This window comes from Syngnathus scovelli, chromosome 7 (genome assembly GCF_024217435.2).
Source record: "Syngnathus scovelli strain Florida chromosome 7, RoL_Ssco_1.2, whole genome shotgun sequence".
In the NCBI taxonomy this organism is placed as follows: Eukaryota; Metazoa; Chordata; class Actinopteri; order Syngnathiformes; family Syngnathidae; genus Syngnathus; species Syngnathus scovelli.
The window spans coordinates 1,928,136-1,951,041 of NC_090853.1; the positions used below are offsets into that span (position 1 = coordinate 1,928,136).

Consider the following 22,906-nt stretch of genomic DNA (forward strand, 5'->3'; position numbering starts at 1 on the left):
AAGAAAAGTGAAGAGTGGTAAAGTCATCTGAGGCCACTTGACTTTTTTTTTTTTCATCTTGACAGAATATGAGCAAGCGGAGTTTATATGCTCTCCGGACAATTCAGTGGCACTTATGTGTCAAGATATTGTTCAGCCCATAACGTACATGCTTCACTTTTGTCCATTCTATTTTTTGCTTAGCCGTTGTGGGGGTTTCAAAAGTAGGTAACCGAGTTCTATAAAACTTGGGCGGTTGAGTGTACAGGCAAGAAATTTGTTGGTCCTTTTATTTCAAAATCAATTTTTACAATACTTTATAGAGCTGGTGTGTTTTGATCAACTTTGTTGATTAGTTAGCTCGCAAAAAAAAAAAAAAGAAACATTAAAACTGGGGTTGGCATATATCAAACATTTTTTTTTAATCTGAATGAATTTCCAAATGAATCTCTTTGGGTTGATTAATTTGATATTTTATTCTACAATGCTGCCACCTACAGGACTGGAGTGGAACAGGCGTGATTTGTATTCAATTGCAAGCCATGCTTTTTTCCTGCTCTACAGAAAATATCTCTGAATAATGCATGAATCCTAATGACTCAAGTCAAGCCACTGCTTAAGGTAAGCATTTTTCCATGCAGTCTCCCTCTCATCATTGAATTACTTCACATCATCGCAGAATGAGGACGATTAGGACCTTTTATGTACTTGAAGTTGCACAGATGGGCCACTGGAAGTTCCCCCATCAGATCAAGCCTGAGGCGTGACATCTGTCAAAGTGACATTCAATTGGATTTGACTTCTCGCCAATGGTCAAAACAAGGTATCGGCTACGACATCTATCGGAAAGCTTCTCCCAGCTCCAAAGCGGCAGTCCATCCACTGCGGCTATCTTCTGGCAGCAATCACTGAAGGCCCATTACTGACAGACAGATAAGAGCAGAGAAATGAATACGGCTTAGATAACACGGAAAAGTCGGAACATCTTCCTCTGCTTATATCCGTCTCGCGGGTTCAGTCCTGACAGACAGTGAAAAATTAAAACTGTCTGGGTCTTGTCAGGAACTCACCAACTCTAACGGAGAGACACTAAAAGTGACCTTGGAGGTTTTTTTGCTCTCTCTTCAAATATGGCAGAAAATAAAGAGTGAGAAACTTCAGGCCAGGCTTGCCAAATAGAAAAAACTGAATTTGCACCTTTGAAGGGGACAAAAAGGAGCTCGTGCATCTGGGTGAGTTCATCGGGCCGCAGCCTGTTGATGATGAATAGAGACGTCAGACGGGCACAATAAAGGTCGGATCCTTTAACTGGCTGACTGACCTGCCTTTTTAAATAGAATGGCTGACCAAACCATTGAGAGCAGCCATCAATCTCTTTCCTGAAACACAATGATGATTTACCCCCCATTCAAGTCAATGGGCACGAGCTCGGAGGAGAAATCGTTTTGCGGGACTTTTGTATTAAGTATCTGACTAGGCGTTTATATATATATATATATATATATATATATATATATATATATATATGCATTAAAAAAAATATATATATATATATATATTCTCTGTTGACGTCCCAATGCTTTTAGTGAATTATATTGCGTGGCAGTAATATATTGATCTCTCCTTCTATATTCTACATCCAGACAGCAATTTCACTTGGTAACCAAGTGTGAAATGAATTGTGAGAGTAACATCTCGCTCAGTGTTGGACAAATACGCTCAGCCATTAGATGCGTTTGAATGTGAGGCGTATATAACTCAAAGAATGAATCACATTGGTGGACTGGATTAGAGAAGCAAAAAAGGACAGTTAGCCTAATGCTAACATTTATCTAGCGCTGCATTCATCAAAACTCCTCAAACTGAAGTAGCAATTCTCAAACTTTCAAATCAAGGCAAGGAACAAAGGGCAATAAATGTGATGAAGGGCTAGATATGATTACTAAGAGCGCATTAGCGTCCAGCGAGATGGGCGATAACGACGCTAAAGTCAACAACGTGCTAACAATCACAGCGGAGAGCAATACCGTGATTGACCTGTTTGTCTCCAAAAGTGATGGCGAGAAAGACAATTGAGGTTACGAGGCCATAATCATTCTGGTCAAGCTAAACAAATGGCAAGAAGCATCAGAAGACCGAATGAGGATCATCTCGCAATTTTGAGAATTCAATCATTCTTAATACGATAGGGATGCTAAATTCAAGGCCCTGTGGACTGCATCCTGCAGAGTTGGGAAAAGTCATCCAAGTCGTTAATGAAGTTATGACCGCCATCGTTTGCAGTGACTGAGGATCTTATCGCCTGCGAGATATGGCAGAGACCTCCCCGAGACCCATTTGGACTGCGGCACACTAATTCTAATTAGAGCAAAAGAATGAGACCAGCCAGGAGAGGCTTCCCGCCGGGCACTGTGTACAGTTATTGAGGACCTTCTTTAGGAATCATCAGGGTCATGTTGGGATTGAAAGAAATTTGCATTTTCTCCTTTCCCTAATTAACCAGCACTGTTAAAATGACCTTAAATTAGCCTCTCTGGCCAGAAATATAATATATTGGGTAAAACTGAAGATCTACTTTTGAGACACCAGTTTAAAAAAATATATAAATCTTGCAATGATATTAATTGAAATTTGGATTTTCACTTTTGGTGTAGGTCAAATAAATTCACAATTGAATATGATTTGGAGATTTTTGTTGATTTTATTTTATAGAAGCTCTAAGAGCTGATTTGCATTTTTCAGTACAAAGTACTGTAAATGTCTAAAATATTTATGCACATGCTCCCATTGCTGATCACAACAATTCACGCTTGATTGCTTAGAGGACGGCATATAAAAAAGGTCAACCTTTATATTATTTTGTTATTTCCGTTTATCGAATGGCGGCCGAGCCGCGCCCATATTAAACAGTGGTACAAAAAATAAATAAATAAAATCTACTCTGCCGTCTTGGTCTGAGCACCATTAATTACTCAGTGTCACTTTACTGTTCATTCAGCTGTCATATTATCTTTCCATTTTACATATATGAGTAAATTAAATTTTCTGGGATATTTTTTTTTTTTTTAAATTGAATTACTTGTCTTTATTCCACAAGATTATTTCATTTCAATTTTCAGACATAATGAGTTTATTCTCACAGGGTCAACATTAGGTTATTTCTTTAACTCACTGGAATACTCTTCTTGGTATTATAATAGCGTAGTTCCTCTGGATGTCGCACGACGGAAATAATCGACAACGGGAGGGAAGGGGTTGCCGGTAGCCGAAGATTCAAAAATTCATTCATGTTCGAAAAAGTTAGTAATACTTTTGGGAAGCATATTCGCCGCCTCGCCCCAGAGCAGACATTCAAAGATTATCTGAAAATGAAATAATTAAGGGCAAAGTGAAGGAATTGAGATCAGATTATGCTAGTTAGCGCCCTAATAGCCACCTTTTATCAGCGGATTACTGTCCATAATATAACCGTCGTGATTAGAGCTAATCCATGAGCACGGATAATAGAGAATCAGTCAATAGATTGCCGGCGTTTGGATGAAAATGCTCGCTTGCTTTCTGTATTTACATCTGCCAAGCTTCCCAGAGAGATAAATGAGCGTCCCTGTGGCGATGGCTCGGCCGTCGCGCAATCGGCGAGCGAGTCTTACGATTAAACGATAGCGACAAATTCACTCCTTGAGGATAAATGCACTTGTTGAAGCCGAAATATTTTCTCTTGAGGGAAAAAGCCAGTCTGGTAATAGATGCAGATACTTCGGCTGAGAAGACGTTTGAGGCGGAATCAATCTTGGAGTTAAAGTTGTTTTCCATGATGTTTTGGTTGCAAATACACCTGGAGGAGAAGCTCATTACCTCATAAGTTCCTTGTTATTTGCCACAAGCCTCTCCTGACACGTCATCATCCTCACCAGCTCGAATTTCGTCTCGCTTCTACTACTTTTGTATTCGGCCTCTCGCTTCATCTTCCACCACTTTCTCCTTCGGGCGCTCCTAGGTGGTCACGCGTGCTTCACGCAGCGTGAGAGATAGTCGCTGAAAGGGCTCCGAGGGTAAATAGGCCTAGGTGGCGGCCCAAGGGGAGATGATTGGCGGAGGAAACCCACGGACAAGGAATCAGTGAGTAAATGGAGCCTGCAATAGGGTGTGGTGAATCATTCAGGAGCTTGACAACAGCGTATGACATCACTAGGGGCGAGGATTTGTGTGCATGCAAAGTGAAGTTAACACAAAAATGGAGTAGAAAAAGAAGTTTTAGGGACTACATAAATAACAAAACATGAATAAATTGATGAATGAATATTTACAGTAAAATTTAGAAAATTGGGTCGTGCTGATTTTATATATATTTTAAATATATTATATATATTTTTTATATATGTATATATATATTGATGAATGAATATTTATAGTAAAATTTAGAAAATTGGGTAATGCTGATTTTATATATTAAGAACAAATATATAAATTGAAAGAAATTTCCAATTATATAATTATATATAAAAAAAATATTTAAATATATTATATATTTTTTTTATATATGTATAAATATATTGATGAATGAATATTTATAGTAAAATTTAGAAAATTGGGTAATGCTGATTTTATATATAAAAAAATATATAAATTGAAATAAATTTCAAATTATATATTTATATATATATTTATATATAAAGAAATATATATATATTTTAAAATATATTATATATATATATTTCTATATATGTATATATATATTGATGAATGAATATTTATAGCAAAATTTTGAAAATTGGGTAATGCTGATTTTATATATATATAAAAAAAATATATAAATTGGAAGAAATTTCAAATAATATATATATATTTATATATACAAATATATATATTTTGTTATCTATATTTTTATATACATTTTGCCGCCGAAACCTGCCGCACTGTGGGCTCTTCCCTCCCATTAGAACACGAGATGAGGAGGCTGCGAAGGAGTGTGCCGGGCTGCCCTCATTTTATGTAAACATACTGCAATTTTAATGGACGCTAACGTCCTTGGCAATCCCCCCATGTCATGACAGGAGGCGATGGAGAATGTGGGAGGCTCTCAGAGCATTTTGCTCCTCTGACTATCAATTCCGGTCTGCTTTTCCAACCCGTCCACTCTCTCGCTCAATGCCCAACCACCCATCTTCTTCCAGCTAAGGTCTACTCACGCATGTTATCACTAAGCTGGCAGCATTAGAGTTTACAGAGGAATTATTTTGCCCCAAAATGCTCCCCTGGTGCCGTCTTACTCGCCACAACTGCAGTTTTACAGCTATTGCTCCACAAGCTTCCTCCGTAATATCATCCATTCCCGGCATCCATTTATACGTGCGGTAATTTCTTCCCTCGCCGCTTTTCTGCCAGCAGCGCGAGGTTTCAAACAGGTGTGACGGTTTTCGATTTCTCACACAATCAAGTCACCTCTTCCCCAACGGTGAGCCCGGAGCGCGGCAAACTCCATAAATCTGCAACGGAGGCCACGGCGGGCTACGCTCCAGGTTTGCCGGATGACAACATTGCACTTCTAGGCAACAGCTTTTGCTCGACAGGATTCTGTTTGAATGGCTATAAAAGATGGAGTGAGCGTCGTTAAGCTAGCACGCACAAATAAACACTCCTCAGCCTGAAAAAAAAAAAAATCACAGGACTCCCAGAATGAACGTTTATCCAAATATCCTTCCAAAACTACCCATCTGGCAGAATAAACAAAAAAAGATCATAATTGAGGTTTTTTTTTTTTTTTTTGCACGACTGCATTTATATGAAGAAGGTGCATAATCGTAGGCTAAATGGTTTGCAATCAACGTCGGTGCGCTTTATTATTTACGGCTGTCACACACGATAAGCTGAGAGGCAAACAGAAGAGAGGAAGGAACAAAATGGATGAGAAGCTGCAATTTCACCCAGTGAGTGATACCATTTTAGAATTTTCTGGGATAAAACTGTCATTTAAGTCTTTCTTTCTTTCTTTCTTTCTTTCTTTCTTTCTTTCTTTCTTTCTTTCTTTCTTTCTTTCAATTAGGGGACAATAAAAGAGACTCTAATCTCTGTTAAAAAAGTGGGAAAGCTAATTTTCACAGTAGTATGAATTAAAATATTTTCTTTCATTTTAATTTTAAACAATAAGCTAATTTTCACAAAATATTTTCTTTAAATCCTTTTTAAAATTAGATTTTTTTTTATTTAAGTTTATTTTGCCTTGAAATTTTGAGTTCACCCAACTTTATTTTTTTAGTTTTTACAGTGTTTTTTATGTATCCTTGCCCAGGCAATGCGATTTTGAAATGTGGTGCTGTGGATGCCCCTGGTGAGCCACCCCTCTTGCGCGCCACTGCTTTTAAGTGTGGGGAAGTTATTCCCTCCCTTTGTTGTTTCCGATTTAATTATTTTCCTCTCACTCAACTCACCAGCTCATTTGGGACATACATAGAAAAACAAACATGAAGCACTGAGGCGGAATTCTTGCGTCTTTGTACGTCTAGGGATTACACTACAAGATCTCACCACAACAAAAAGACACTGGAGCGCATTGTCTCACGTACACAGTTATAAAAAGAAGTTTGATAGTCGTCACGGATATGTCGACACTTTTGTTCTTGTGGGATGTAAAAACCTTGAGATGACAGCGAGTGGTCGTCACACAGCGCCCTTTCAAAAACAAACAAAAAAGATTAAGGAATTTCCATACGACAATTTCCTCGTGTTTGGTCCCAAATGCAAAAAAAATGTTGTGTTGGAATTTCACATTCCTAGCGGCCCATTGTGAGCAAGGTGAGAACATGGCGGAACTGAATTCTAATCAGAGGGATAAGGTCAACGGAGTAATCCCGGCCCGCTCAAATGTCACAACCCCCCCCTCTCGGACACGGCCCCCCGCACACGCTATCACAACATCCCGTTATTGATCATGCACTAATTAGGAATGGATGAGGGCCGATGTTATACTACGGGATAGTCTTTAATCACACGCATGCACACACGAATAGCCTATTTAGCATACGTCGTTTTACGGCCATAAAACCATGAGTGATCACGACCTCAATTGACCTGACGCACAAAAACAGATGAAAGTAAGTAAGAAGCGGCGTCACAACATATTCCCGAACTTCACCCGCCGAGCTGGGAGGAGATAAGCGAGCGACTTACTTACTCACGACAGACACGAGCCCGGCTTACGCACGCTCGACACAAACGTGACCTTCTGCGTGGCATCAGACTGAAAGCGAGAACCGGCGACCTTGGTTTGAAAAGCAAGTTCATTTTAACGTGTTTCTAGCTAGCCATCAGTAAAAAGTAGACTCAGTCACCCAAGCAGTTATTTCCGGTGTTAAACGCGCTAGCAGCGACAATCGTAGATTAGCTTAGCAATTAGCATAGCTTCTCATTTCATCAGATTGATAGTTATTCGCTAGTGGAGGCTATGATTAATGACTTTGAGGGGACCCTGCAAAATGTTTTAGCCACAGCAGTAGCTAGCCAAAGAGCTAGCTAGCTGGTGACCATTTGCCTACACATTTAAAACCGTCAATAAAGAGAACTAGCGCGAAATGTACTCAAATATATCTACAAAGCGAGAGAAAGACTCTTTACAAGGTGCTTTGTCAAGCTAATAAAAAGATATGAAGAGTCAAAAGAATGCCTGGAGAGAAGCTGCCATGTCAAAAGAGATTGCGCACATGTAAACAAAATCAGTTTTTTATATCCCATATATCGTAAGCAGAGGGGTGTCAAACGGCTTCATTTGCATCGAGTCGGTATTCATGTCAGCATTATGGGATTTCATATAACAGCTTGATTGATGAGCATTCATTTCTTTGCTGACATTATTAAAGTCATCTACCTCATTAACATTTTAACCAGCTACATGTTTTGGTCAGAAGGCCGACGGGAAGGAGAAAAATGCTAGCGTAGGCGGCGCTGTCACCTCTGATGCATTCAAACAGCGTTTTGTCATTGCTTAAACTGTACGTCAAGTTTTGTACCCCCACCTTTGATTGACGTTCCTCCTAATTTAGCTTTGTTTCCCTACCTTTGTTCTACTGTTTTGCCTCATTGAAGTCAATTACCCCGAAACCACTTTTATAAGCCGCGAGCTAGCGCTGTGCTGACTAAGACGCACATTATCCTCACATCCGCCGAGGATCACAAACAATAGCTCATTTCGCCGAGACTCAAACAACACGTAAACAAACGGGAAAATACAGTTATCTGCTGCGATGATGGACCGCGGCCTTTAAATATGCGCTGTGAAATAACGCCGGCCGGAAGCCGGAGAAACAAAATGCAGGCGCATTACAGAATGCATAAGATGCGACGTAATTATACCACCTCTGGTGAAGGTTGCTGCACTCGGAGAAATGGATTAGGTAGATTACATTTGCACTTGACTGATTCTGTTCGGGTCCCTGCCGGTGACGGGGGCGCATTTTATTCACGTCTTCTCACTGAGAAAGACTTGGTAGATCTCAAGCTATGTTGCCGAAGCAAAAATCAAAAAATTGAAATTAATATCAAAAATAAAAATAAAAAATAAATTAAAATTAAAAAATAATCTTCTCACTGAGAAAGACTTAGTAGATCTCAAGCTATCTTGCCGAAGCAAAAATCAAAAAATTGAAATAAATATCAAAAATAAAAATAAATAATAAATTAAAATAAAAAAATAATCTTCTCACTGAGAAAGACTTAGTAGATCTCAAGCTATCTGCCGAAGAAAAAATAAAAAAAATTGAAATAAATATAAAAAAATAAAATAAAAAATAAATTAAAATAATATAAAATATAAAATAAAAAAATAAAATAAAATAGAGTGCCTCGTTGTCTGCCCTGAGTGCCCCACTGAGAAACATGCAGATGGGTGTAACTGAACACAGCGGCTTGTGTTTCCCAGTCATGTGTCCTAATCTAAAAATAGTCACCATGCACACCGAGAGCACCAGAAGGCCTCTGCACCACACCGCATCAGCGACAACGTGTCAACATCATCCTCGAATGCGCTTCACGCGGTCACATGTCCGCACCAGGCAACAGGCTCTATTTTAGCCGCCGACGCAAATCTTGTCCCCGCTCCCGTTTCACTTCATGGACTAGAACGGATGGCTTCTTTCACTCCCCTCAGGGGACGACGACGGGGCTGCCGGGTTGTCAGGCAGCCGCGTCCTCCGAGACTCGGGGTAGGTGCCCCCTCGGGGATGGACGGTGAGCCGAAGAAATGAGGAAGTAGACGACGGTTGTAGGAGGAAAGTACAGAAAGTCCAACGCCACCATTCTCTGACCTAATTCCCTGTTCCTGAGAGCCATCTATTCTCAGACAATCCAAGCGGATACAACACGTTCCCACACAAAGACGCAGCGTTCGCTTTACTGCCATCTCTGCTGCAATTCTCTGATAAGAAAACGGACAATCAAACTTTATAGTATGAAGACAAAGAGTTTTTGTGTGCCAGGCTGCCACGGGGCAGGCTTCGGGGGCCGAAAGAAAAAAGCCAAAATTGAGATGTTACATGATGATGTCAAGTTATCGTTTGCCTCATGAATACACAAAACTAGTATTTCCTAAAAAAACAGTCTGGATTTAATATTATTCACTTGTAGCTGCCATTCACAAATCAAAAAGGCGGACAGAAGACATGGCATCATTCTTCATATATGTGCCGGTATAGAGTGTGTGTTAGTTTAGCTGTGTGTGTGTGTGTGTGTGTGTGTGTGTGTCCGTCGCCTTGAGCGTCAGTAGCGGCCAGCCTCTCTCTGGGGCCCATCTGTGTAACCATAGTGATTGAACAGTCCCCATCTCTGTCTGTGAATCTAGCCTTCCCCGTGGGCTGCAACGTGTGTGTTTGTGTGTGTGTGTGTGTGTGTGTGTGTGCGGTTTTCCCACAGGCAACAACACACAGGTTGGTGGTGATGAATTCATTATAAGAGCTCATTAATTTCCCTTAAACTGCTACTGGCTACCACCCACTGTCCTGAGGATATTATTTATTTTCTATTATTTTTTTTTGGGTAAAATGCATTTTGGTCTGTGTGTGTGTGTGTGCACATGTGTGTGTGTTGGCAGGTGCGAGAAAGTCTTGGCAACATTGCACACATGCATACTGGGTGTGGTCATTGCAAAACTGCATTGGCATAAATGATATTAAATTTAATATTCCGCTGATGTTTGCAATTATTCAGGAGGAAGAATTTTTTTTTTTTTTAAAAAACAAGTGACAGCAATTAGACATCTAGTGCCAAATCTCCGATTTTACGATCACGTTTCATATTATTTAAGTGGACTTGAGCTTCAAGTAATAAATATTATAATAAAGGGCAAAAATCTTTTCAAGTGCATACTTGGACTAAGCCATCATTTCCTGTATTTGCATGAATAATGTAGAGAACTGAAAATGATACATTTGACCTGCTGCGAACCGAATAAGGAAATATTTCGATCCATCGGTTTGAGTGTATTTCCAATTACTGACATTTCACTCGAAAATCCAAAACCCCCAACTTTGTTTTTGTTGGTCTTTCTACAAAAGTAAGGTCAAAATATTTTAAGCCGAAGCAACTGTTAATATAATTCACTGCAATTTGGCACCACGATAAACTGCCATTATAAACACCGTCAAATCAATACCACTCTGACAATGCAATAAAAATTATTATCTTTACAAAGTCAGATTCTATATTGGATTTCTTATACTATCCAGCTAATATCGTTGCCGGTGTGTCTCGTGGCATTTTTGTGTCTGTTTGCGATATAAAATAAACACCGACTCTTGGTCAGCACAATAGTTGAGATGCAGATAGGAGGTGTTATCAAGAGGAGAGCTTCTTCTCGCAATGTCTACCCTCTCTGCTGACAAGCCTCTTTTCTTTTTTTTTTTTTTATCAGCTCACTCTTATTGCAGACTGCAGTGTCACTATCTGATCAGCAAAGTATTTGCTCTGTGGCTGCTGATGCTGGTGATGATGATGATGATGATGTCAGCCTTTTTGGCAGTGGATTAGAGGACAAAATGAAGGGTGGATAAGAGAAGGGAGGACAACAGAGTGTGGTGAGTTTAACGATCAGGTCTGCTAACGATAGCGCGTCGCCTCTTATCTGACGCTTTTTGGACGCTTGGCTCAGAAAGGTGACGATCAAGAGATGGAGGATGAGATCTTTTCGTTTTTGGTCTTCATTTCCCTCAGGTGTTTTTGACATACACATAGAAGAACGAACAAGGCACTTACGCACAAATGCACGTTAATTAGACAAAGTACCTGTCAATATTAATACGCCTGGATGTTTCCGTGACAGGCTGCAGATTGCGTCGTGATGACGTACAACTTAAATCGGACTGAAGCGTAAGAAGAAAAAAAAATCATCATCCCCAGACGAGATGGCCTAACAAGTGCCAGACAAATCAATCACCGAGCCCCAATGGGATGTGAAATACACCGACAGGTTCAGTGCACACGGAGACACACACACAAAAAAAAAAAAAATCCAACTGACCGAGTCTGTCAGACAGGGAATTTAGTGAGGAACATAAATAAACCAAAATGCTAAAGCTAGCTTAGAATTTCTAGCGCTGCTAATATGTTAAAACTGGTTCTCTATGGGTGTTTATTGCAACTTACTATTTTCATAACAGCATGCCATAGTTATGTTTTAGAATTACATCAGTAAAAGTAAATGATGGATTAAGAGAAAGATTAGTAAAATGAGGCTACATTCAAATCTTGCTAGCAGTTTTAGCATGGCAAACTCCCTCTATAATCCAAATGTCAAACACCCTTTGTATATGAATATTTGACAATCCACTTTAGTTTAATTTATGACACTGGTATAGTAGTATGTCCTTTGTCAATGAGCCAGAACTTTTAAAATGACGATTAAAATGCTACAAGTCAAGACAGTTATATTGTCAATAGTTGCAGTGCTTCTTAGCAGACAATTACGCTGCCTATGATACATTAAATGGCCAATTAAAAACCTGCATAGGCCAGGTAATGTCATCTGGAGATATATAAACACACACATGGACGTTATATATGGATGTTGGTCAAGAAGGTGGTCATAAAAAGCAACAGGCTGGCTGGCAGCCATATGCTTCTTTGCTCTTCCAAGACACCAAACCCGAGGGAAATTAAACGACGTCTATAATCCCTCCCTGCTGTTCCAAATCAAAATCCCATGACTTGAATTTAAGAGCTTTAATATCGCCGTGCATTTATGGGCGTGAAAGAGAGAAGGACATGGAGGAAGTAACAATGTGAAGCTGCGTGCGTACAGATGAATATGTATCGCGCCGCAGCAGATGGGCTGGCTGCAGTGGCGTGGCCTGGCGTGGCGTGCACAACATGATTTGACAATGCGAGGCTCACATTCAAATGCGCGGGGATTTGCATAGCATCGACACTTCCGGAATGTATCTGTCCCAAACTGACAAGCAGAGCATCTGCTTGAATAACGATGGAATGCTCCCACTTGTTCTCTACCAGTGTCAAATCTGAAATGATTTTCTTGCTAAATTTACCCGAGGACATCAAAATGAAATAGCGGCACACCTGGATTTACCTGATCCAAACAAATAACCTGCTTAATTGATTTGCCTTATTGTGAGCAATGAAGGGATTACAACTAAATAGCCTGCTGGTTGTAATGACGGTTTATTAGCCAGCCTTTGTTGGGATTAGCAAGGCGGGAGAAGTTCCACTTTAGCATCGTAGCCTAATAAAACAGTCTTCATATGGAGAGGCTTTTAGGTGCAATGAATATCAATGAGTGACTACGGAACAAGTTGAGTAAATGAAAACCATGCATCACGTTGACAGAGGATGCTCCATGGGCGAGGAACATGCGTGCTCATTTCGCTCTCGCCTGGCCCGGTTTGAAATGGAGTCTTAATCAGGATAGTTTTGCCTGGCAAAAGTTAAGCGGGCAGGTTAATAAATGGAGTAAATGAAATGAAATGTTGCTTGCTGCAGTTAAGGCTGTCACTCTTGAAAATTTTATTATTTTGTCAATTAATGGAATAACATTTTATTTTGCAGAAAAAGTATATTATTAAACTAATTTCTCTCCCATTTACTGTTGTTTATTTGGTATTTTTTTGTATCTAAAAAATAAACAATTATTGTTTTCCAAATTAAAAACAATCGCTAGCAAATGTCTTGTTTTGATGAAACACAAAAGGTCATCTTTTTGTTTGCATGAATGATTAAAATAAATAAGGAATAATTACTGTTGAGGAGTTGAAATTAGGATCATTTTAAATTAAAAAAAATTCTCTAGATGATTAGTTGCTTATCAAAACAGTTGTTGATTAATTTGATAATCGATAACTCGTTTATACAACTTAAGTGGAACGAGTACTAACGCATGAAGGTAGGGTATAAAATATGTCTATGACTTTTTAGACTGACTCCTCCTCAGGGAATAGATGATGCCTGAAGGGACAGCATAAGAAGAAGCAGGGTGGACAAGCGAGTGCCCTGACATGTCAATCATCCCGCTCCTCTGGGAAGCTAAGTACACACGAGCACACTGGTTGAGCTGAAAGGTTCAGTGCAGCCAAAGAGGTTACTTAAAAAAAATATTACTTTATTTGTATTTATTATTATATTTATTTAAATAAATAAATTTGTTTCATTTCATTATATTTTAAATTTAATATTTTGAATTTTATTACATTTTTTTAAAATATTTTTTATTATTATAAAATAAACTCAAAATTATACATTGAACCTACTCGGGATATTTTAAGTGCCTTTATTTCAGAAAGGCGTTTTTTATTTTTATGTTGTTGCCATGTAAACATAACATTTCCTGTTAACAGTGAGTTATGAGGAAATATTGGGTGTGGTCCAGTTGTTTTAATATAGCCTGGTCTTGGCTGACCGACCCAAGATTTATGACTAATGGGAGACACACCTGAACCCCTAATAGACCACATCTCATATTCAGCAGGAGACCTTTTAGGTGTGGACCATGCCTCAAACAACCCAAGAGGGAGTCTGGGAGGAGGCGAGCGTGACGCGTTCAGGGTGGTGAAAAATGTCAGCGTGTAGGGGGAGAAAAAAAAAAAAAAGAAAAAAAAAAGAGGGCTGAGTAGGAGGAAAAGCGATGAAAGTGCAAGGGGCGGACACACAGAGTAAAAGAATGATGAGGAAGGAGGAGAGTGACGACGAGAAGATCCCGAGAAGGGCGGGCCTGAACGGCGTTGGTATTCCCCTTCAGCTCTACCCCTTCACTTGTCTTTCACCCTCAAAAGCGCATTTTTTATTTACAGCCGTGATCTGACTGTGGATATTTGTACAAGAGGAGCAGCTGCGTGGATTTAGACTTCAGAAAAATGCTGGCCACCTAACAGATGGCTCAAATGCAATCAAGCTTTGTGTGTCACATTGCTGAACAGGAACGGTTGAAATTTTATTCGCCGCTCAGGATCATGTGACAAGATGACATAATTAGCCGCTGACTAGTTTGACTAGTGTTCTACGACACCGTATTTGATGAATGGATTGTTTTTACTGTGGTGCTTGATGTTCCCTCTAAATACCGTATTGGCCTGAATATAAGACGGGGATTTTTGCATTAAAATAAGTGGGGGTCGTCTTACATTCGGGGTCTAGACATTATACTCATTCACAATGCTAGATGGCGCCACTTAACTCCCCAGGCCGAAGCGAACTCCTGTCACGAAGAATAAAAATAAAAATAGCGGTAGCACGAAGAAAAAAAAATATAAAATAGCGGTAAGAAATAAAATAAAATAAAAGAGACAACAGAAAATGGAGATTTAATTTGAATGAGGCAAAATAACATACTTTTTCTCTCGAATATATTGTTATAATCATTTGTTTCAGATGTACTGTAATTATTTTCTGTATAAAAATTTAAGTTGGCCTTAAGTCTTGAAAAAGAGGGTGTCGTCTTATAATCAGGGTCGTCTTATATTCGGGCCAATACGGTATTACGAGCCATTAAAGGTTGTCTTGTGTTTTGTCTTTCATCCTCAATTTCCCTTGTAGGAACTTGTCACTCTTTTTGTATTCCCGACTTGCGTTTTTAAAAAATATATTTGGTTTCACAATGGTGCCCAAAAAGATTGCATTCGAGCAAGTCGCTGAGTTACGGTCTCCCACTTGTGTTCTATCGTTCTGCCCAGCTGCTCCCAGTCAGTCCATCAAACACGCTGCATAAAGGCCAGTGTTCTCCTGCCAGGAGTCACACACCAACAAAGCCCGAGAGTAAACAAAGCACGCCGGCCACCACAAAGGGCAACAAGGAGACCAGCCGCCGAATATACGCCGCCCTCAAACAAGTCGCCGTTTCCTTTTTATGCTCGCCTGGCTGACTCGACTGCTGCTTAACTTGCTGGCTTCCCTGAGTGAACGCTTCCCTGCCAGATTCCTGATGAGGGAGCCAAAAAGCAAATGGCACATAATGAGAGAGCTCCTAGTCCCGTTCTGGCTCCAAATGACAAGGGGGGGAAGAGTGGGACACCTGTCATTTCTGCATGTTCATACTGAAAATGGCTAACAAGCCGATCCGGGTTTGAAGTCGATGAGAACGCGAATATAGCGGCACCTGCGCCGTCTAAACGAGATTAATCAATGTCATAGAACAGATTGTGTTCCAGATTCCAAGTGTATTTGTTTACCTCATAGTGTATTTATACTGTGGGCTAATTTAAAACTCAAATGACCCCGACTAAATAAATGAATTTTCTCACGACTTTGCATTCTCGATTGGGTCTTTTCTGTCGGCTGGGCAGTTTATTGAGCTTTGTGCATATGTTTCACGTTAGACACTTTGATAAAGGTGAAGGCCAGTGGGCGTAATGCAGTCATGAGAGAGGGGAGCCAGCAGCCCTCTGTCAGAGTGTCAGAAAAGTGAGCCGTGCCAGCAGCTGTGTGTGTGTGTGTGTGTGAGAGGGCAGCTGGAGTCAATGCCAGCGACTCAGCGGGAGCCAAGTTTCCTCTCGATGTGACACCTGCTGGCCACGGGCAAGAACAGGAGCCACTGGAGACGTGGGCCTAATGGAGAGTAGCTTGTGCATGTACATTTGGAGACGAATCGATCGCACCTGCACATGTTCACACGCTGTATGGTGGAGCAGAAGGACAAAAAGGTTCAAAAGAATGAACAGCGATGAGATGGAAAAAGCCGCAGGCAGCGTTGCAGCCACCTAAAAGTGGAGGGAAGGAGAATTTGGAGCCTTTTCATCTTAGCTGTGGAAAAATATCTGCTCGAGATTTCACTTTTAAAAGCTTCTCCAATCAGAAAATGGCTTCTTTCCTGTTTCCTTACAACTATATTTGGTCATTTTTTCAATATTGCCCAAAATTCCCACTCGGCCTTCTCTCATGCTCCTCGATTTTCAGAAGCTGTCCATTGTTTTCATTCACCGCGCTAATCGGCTAGCAGCAGACACGACTGGGACGACCCGCTGAGGTGCAAGGGGACACACACACACACACAAAAACCAGCAAAGCCTCAGACACAAGAGATTAAACAGCAGTTCTTCCAACGGGCAATTTTTGGCCTGGTACAATCCATCTCCATCACACACTCATGAATAAACACACAATGACACACACACACAAGCTGGAATAATTGTAAATACGAAATGTCGACGGGTCATCGAGAGACAATAAAAAAGTGTTGCGAAAATGAGGCAGAAAAAAAATTCCGACTTGAGGTCAGTTTCCATGATTGCTCCATAATTACACTACATGATGTTCGAAAGAAGAAACACTGGAGGATTCATTTTAAATTTACAACATGAATGATATGCTCCCTCCTCCGAGCTCCAGTTAAGCAGCAACATTTTGGCCCAACTTGAGGGAGGACTGGAAAAGGTTATTCCACTTTCGATTATTCACCCCAACCAGAAGATCTCAGGCATCAACTGTAGCAATGTAGCAACTGGTGGAGGGGGAGGGGCTTCTAAGTGTCTCTTGATGAGCCTCAAGGAGAATGAGAGGAGGGGGAGGTGAAATGGGAGGATTGAAGAGAGTAAATATGAGTCGTTTGAGTCGCAGCCAGCCAGACGGATTGGCCTCACATCAGAAAGACGCCACATGAAAAGAGAAAGAAATCCGAGCGATTACTCCATTCTCCACAGAGGAGGCTTCTTCTCTAGAAGGATGTATCATGCCTCCCAACATGACCCCTGACCCCTCTGTCTGTCTTTCCAGGTCTCACCTTTATTTTAATTTATTCGCATTATTTCTCAAGGTCTTCTACTTCGACTCTACTGGCCAGACAATGAGGCTCTTTAATGAGTCCCGGCCTCATTAGATGGTGGACCTTAATCGATGCGGAGAAGAATGCGGACATGTAAATAAATACAAACAAATGACTACAAATCAACACAAATGGATCTGCCCAGCGCGTCCTTTTGCGATATTGTCAATTTAACTCTTTGTATCTGATCGCCTGGCACATCAAGACAACCAATTCACACATTTAGATGTAAGTTTTTAAAATGTGGGAGGAAGCTGGAGCAGTTGCAGAGGTGCTGAGAAGATGACACAAAAGGAAAATAAGATTCCAATTCAGTGTGAAAATTCACAATCTCACACCACACACGTTTTTGATTAGCCAATCAACATCGGGGGCTCTCTGGGTGATGAGATAATTAAAAGGCGCTAATTTGATGGCATCGTTAAGATCACGTGGCGAGGAAGGGGGGAGGGGGGCAGGCAGGAAGTAATATCCATGGGTAGTTTTAAAAAATTTTTTTCAGATCACAAAATCTATGGGTGTGTAGACTTTTTATATCTACTGTACTGTGTGTTTACACAATAATAATAATAATAATAATAATAATAATAAAATAATAATAGTGATAAAAATAATAAAATAATAATAGTACTACTACTACTTGTCATAATAAAATAAAAAAATAATAATAGTAACAGTGATAATAATAATAATAATAATAATAATAATAATAATAATAATAATAATAATAATAATAATAATAATAATAATAATAATATTTTGTGAACTGTTCCAGAACTATCCATTTTTCACAACTCACTGGTTTGGTTCCTTTGACTAAAATAGAATCCCGCACCGAGATGTGAACCGTGATTTAAATTCACTTTAAATAAAAGGAACATAAAAAGCATATCAGGTAATCACATCAGTGAATTTAATTGATTTAGTGTATTCAAAAGAACAAAACAAAAGCCTGCCAAGGAGAAACTCGGGACATGCTGGACAAGTAAAGTCTGCCAGTAAAATGACGATATAAAGAGTGCGGGAGATGACCTCGTCGCGTAGTGCAAACATAAACAAAGTCGGCATCTGACGGAATGAATTAGCTCACTTTTGGCATGGAACTTCAACGTAATTTTATATAAATCTTTCATCATCTTGATAACCGCAGATCAAAAGAAGTCTTTGTAAACAATGAGAAACATGGGATGATGAGAAGGGAAGAAGCCAAGGAGAGAGAGAGAGATCAATCAAAGATGAGAAGATGGAGGCGGGATTAAAAGAGCGCAAGAGGTGTTTTGATGAGTTCATACGAGTCAAGTCCTCGGTGGCCACAAGTCGGGGCTTAACTCCGGCAGAAAAAGACCTGAAAGGTCAATATTGACTGACACCTTTGCTTCACAGATGGAACGCTGCACTTTTGCATGTCCATGGGGCAGCAATCTTGAACAAAAACCTTTACATCGATTTCTTTTTCCAACCTTAAATAAGACCTTTGTCTTTTAGGGCACACAAACTCATGAATTTAGCCAGCAAAACATCAGTAAAAAAGTATCAAAAGTAACGGCAGAATAATGATGACGATGCAAATTCTTCTTCAAAGGTCTTTTCATGAATTGCACGTCCATATTTATTTGGCTTGGAAATCTCAGCCACCAATCTACGCTTTCATGCCGCTGAGAGGAGCGCAAAGGTACAGGCCTGTCAGGACGCTCGTGGAATATAGAAACAATGGAGACAATCTCCGTCTCAGTCTCTTTGTGCTCGTGTGGGAATTCTAAAAGAGTCCATTCGGCCTTGCTTGTGGGAAAACAAAGAAAAAGTGAGAATGGCGATTACGTGAGAATATCAATTCTACCATTGAGCTGTTTGACCGTACAGATATGATCGCTTTGTTGTTGTTTTTTTTAACTGCCAGTCATAATGAATAAAAAAACATAGCAAAGTTTGCATTTCTACAGTTTATAGAGCACTGCTTCGAAAAAAAAACTTCAACTCCTCATTGACTGACAGTCATTAAACATTAAACAGGCAGATAAAAGTCTCGCAAACACAAACACTCAAGCAACATTTTTGCTTACATCCCGAAAAAACAAAGACAGGCAAGACAAATAATGGCTACCTTCAAGTGCCAACAGTCTTAACTTTTACCTCTTTGTGATTCAAGGACAGCACCCGCCTCGTCTCCAACCCCCCCTCCCCTACCCGAGCGATGAGTCGACGGTAATATAGCAGCAGTCAAGATTGAAAACGTTTTCATAGTCTAACTTTATCCCACTTTTTCAATAGCTTTCTTGCCCTGGCAAGCTATCTGCGGAAGTGACACCGAGTATCGATCTGACCCTGAAACATCAGCCATGAGTCACGCAAAGAGAGTGGACCTTTGTGCTTGCGTGGGACACATCGAAATAAAGGCCGGGCGTGGAATATTCCACGTAAAAATAAAATGATTCATTGTGGAATTAATCAGAGGTTGTTCGAGAATCCCCAAATATAACTGTCAATCTCGTCATGACATTTTGGACAGAGGCTCCGCCCATTCGCCAGATAAGGACTGGAAAAAAGTTCGTATTGAAAAACAGGATTATGACAAGAAATTTTTTTTTTTTCAACCCATGGAAGGTGGGAGCTTCTTTTTTTTTTTCTCAAAAATTAATTATTTGTCGATTAATTAATTGTGGCTCCTTATGGTGTGCATGACACCATTAGCCCTTAGTTAGCATTAAGCTAGTAGATTTTGCTTTGCTTTTCTTTAAATACATCATCTTTGTTTCATGTTTAGTATGATAGTAAACTTAATCTGTAAGAAGCCTTTAAGACCTTTTTTATTTTTTGGGAGAAATTGTTAACTATTTGCTAAACCGCTACTAAAATAAGTCGAAGTCACCGCTAGCGCTCGTAACTCAAATTTTGCCTCACAAGTCACACACAGCACTTAACTCTTATCTCAAAGCAGCACTGTACATATAATAATAATAAACTTTATTACAGGCTCTTGGCCTACACATATATTTTCTTCTATTTTCTCTTCTAACCGATCGTCTCAATACTGAACATTTGCTCTCGAGGTGACAATGCGCTGATTATTATTACCAAAAAAAAAAACAACAAGTATATTTCTCCTCAACCTCCAGCTATGTAGATGGAGTGACATTTCTTTAGAAAAAAATTCCATTATTGAAGAGTCCTTTCAATAGAGACGCACCACACAGCGACTGAAAAGAAATCACAGCGATGGGAATAAAAAGAAAAGAAGGAGTAAAGAAAGGCTGGAAAGAACGACAGAAAGAATATTTTTCTGCCCGAGCTGCTCGACAACAACTTTGTATTTCTGGCGGTTTGCATGCTGTCATTTAGCGATACATCACCATCAACCATAATGATTGATATTTATATCAATATCACAGATAACACTGAAGCTTTTGGGGAGCTGTTATGTTTGTGTCTTCATATTAGAGCGACTTGGTGAATAGCAGATGAAGCTAATTGACACCCGCTGATAAAGCTTTATGACATTCCTTCATTGCCCGCCCGCAAATATTTGCAAATAAATGAACGCGAGCGTAAATAGAACACAACTTGTTATTCATTCGATTATTTCCAGAATGAGTTTGCGCCTCCTAATAGGTTTGTCACTCATTTTCATAAACGAATAATCAAATGTACAACACAGTGTAAGAATCAACATATTTGCTTTGGTTTCCTTTTTTTTTTATAATCGATGTTGTTGCTTGGAGCCATATAATCATTTGTATTTCAAGGTCGGAATTGGCATTTTTTAAATTTACGGAAGTATACTGAATTGAAACAGACTGTGCTATTGATTTCCTTTTAAATGCAACTTGCTCATGTTGTTATCTGAAAAACAGTAAATTAGAAAAGGACATTCATAGGAACAAAAAAAAAAATCTATGATTGTTATATTACAAAGATTTTTTTTTTTCTTGTAGGCATGGAGGAGTCTTCGAATCAAATGTTGAAAAACCTTCATAAAAAATGACAGTGAGAGTCTTTCACATAAGCCGGAAAAAAATGAGAAGGAAATTGGAGAACAAGTGTGAAAAACTATGACCTGGTGAAAATGAAACTTTTTGAAAAATGATGGAAATATTAATTAAAGGAATTGGAAGCGACATGGCGAGCATGTGTTCTGGGCTCTCTCCAGACGGGAGATGGAAGGCAGGTGGTGTGTGGCGGATACCAGGAGGATCCAACTTGTGACAGTTTGCACTCGATGTCACCTGTAGGCAACTTTCCTGGGCTCAGGTGTGCGAGACAGTAAAGTTGGAAGGAGAAGATGAAAATGAAAAAGGAAGGTCACCTGGGATTGATTTAGCATACAAGGCGCCATTTTGTTGTAGCTTTCATAACACATCATACTCAGAAAGAGCAACTCCTTAGAGGGGTTCATCCCGATTGCTAAAATAGTGAATATGTGAAGCACAACATATGTTGACACGCATTAACTATTTAAAAAAAAAAAAATACCAGATTTGGTAACAAATGAATGCTAGTCATGCTAGCCATGCTACTTAGCTAGTTAGCTACCATGGTAGGGAGTCTATAATATTCATTTCACTAGTTGTAGATTTGAACATTGACTATGACTTTTTAAAACTGCAACTTGCTATTGATATTTTTTTATTGACAAAAACCAGAAATAAGTCTTGTTAGCATTTAGCACCTGAATTCACCGCTTTGACTTCTTTAGCTTCTTTCAATGTCTTTTGTTAATTAGCTAGCCATTAAACGTCAACAACTTGGCATAATTGAAACCAAAAGCGTTACAGCGAATTGTTCGGGGCATATTCTGACATTTACAACCACAATCAAACATGCCATAAATGTATTTCACCAAAGGAAAGTAGTTGAGACCCTCAAGCTAGTCACCTAATCTATAAAGCCTCCTTCACATGGCTCAATGAATAAGTGGGCAAATATTAGCACACGTCTTCACTCCGTTTTTCACTGCGCTTGACTCGTCTCGTCTGCTCGGTAACGACAACCGTGTCCATTGAGCTCAGTTAACCTTGACTGGCTCTTAAAAGAGGAAATCTAAAAGCTATAAAAGTTTTACAATAGCCATAACCCTGATTGTCCAAGTGTGAATATATATATATGCCAATCAAGCAGACAATTTGTGGCCTCTCTGTATAATTACCGCTATGCTGATTTGGAATTAACCCAAAATTGTTTTTCACTTATATACAAGAATTTCAATTTATCGTGTAAGCAAATGATGCTTTTTATTGGCCCACATAGCTTTCCGTAGATGTATAATTTGGCATTTGAAAGATACAAGGCTAAATAGTTTGCGGGCTAGGCTACGGAGGGTGTTGCAAATAAAGGCGAGAAGAAGACGAATGGGTTTACTCTGCGGCCGACAGCCCCTGTGCCATCTCGCCTGGCTAGCATCCCTCCATCTCGTTCTCATGCTGCCCCGCTCCACTTGTGGTGTAATATTGAACGTCTTGTAAAAGACTCACGCCCCGCCCCGCCCCGCCCCGCGCCGTGCTGCACATTAGGCCTGGCAGAACACACACGTGTCCGAGATATTCCAATGACTTCGGGGCTGTCTGGGCCAGCAGTGCAGAGAAAACAAACAAGAGGAAAGAAATACATCAAATATATTTTCTATCTGGCTTTCATTTTCCTGTGGGATGTGAAAAGAGGGAATATATTCAGAGGATCAATGGAGAACTT

At 39.8% G+C, this 22,906-nt stretch overlaps 1 protein-coding gene and 1 long non-coding RNA gene across 3 annotated transcripts in view; one reads left to right on the forward strand and one right to left on the reverse strand.

The window, feature by feature from the left end:
* The window catches only part of schip1 (schwannomin interacting protein 1), a 134,946-nt gene that overhangs the window by 40,140 nt on the left and 71,900 nt on the right, over positions 1-22,906 (reverse strand). The window lies entirely within an intron of this gene.
* On the forward strand, positions 8,933-15,714 carry LOC125972527 (uncharacterized). 2 transcript variants are annotated; one of them, XR_007482839.2, is made up of 3 exons: positions 8,933-9,173; positions 10,877-11,039; positions 15,141-15,714. It is a non-coding gene; the product is annotated as an uncharacterized lncRNA (long non-coding RNA). The 2 variants fall into 2 exon arrangements; XR_007482838.2 differs by lacking the exon at positions 10,877-11,039.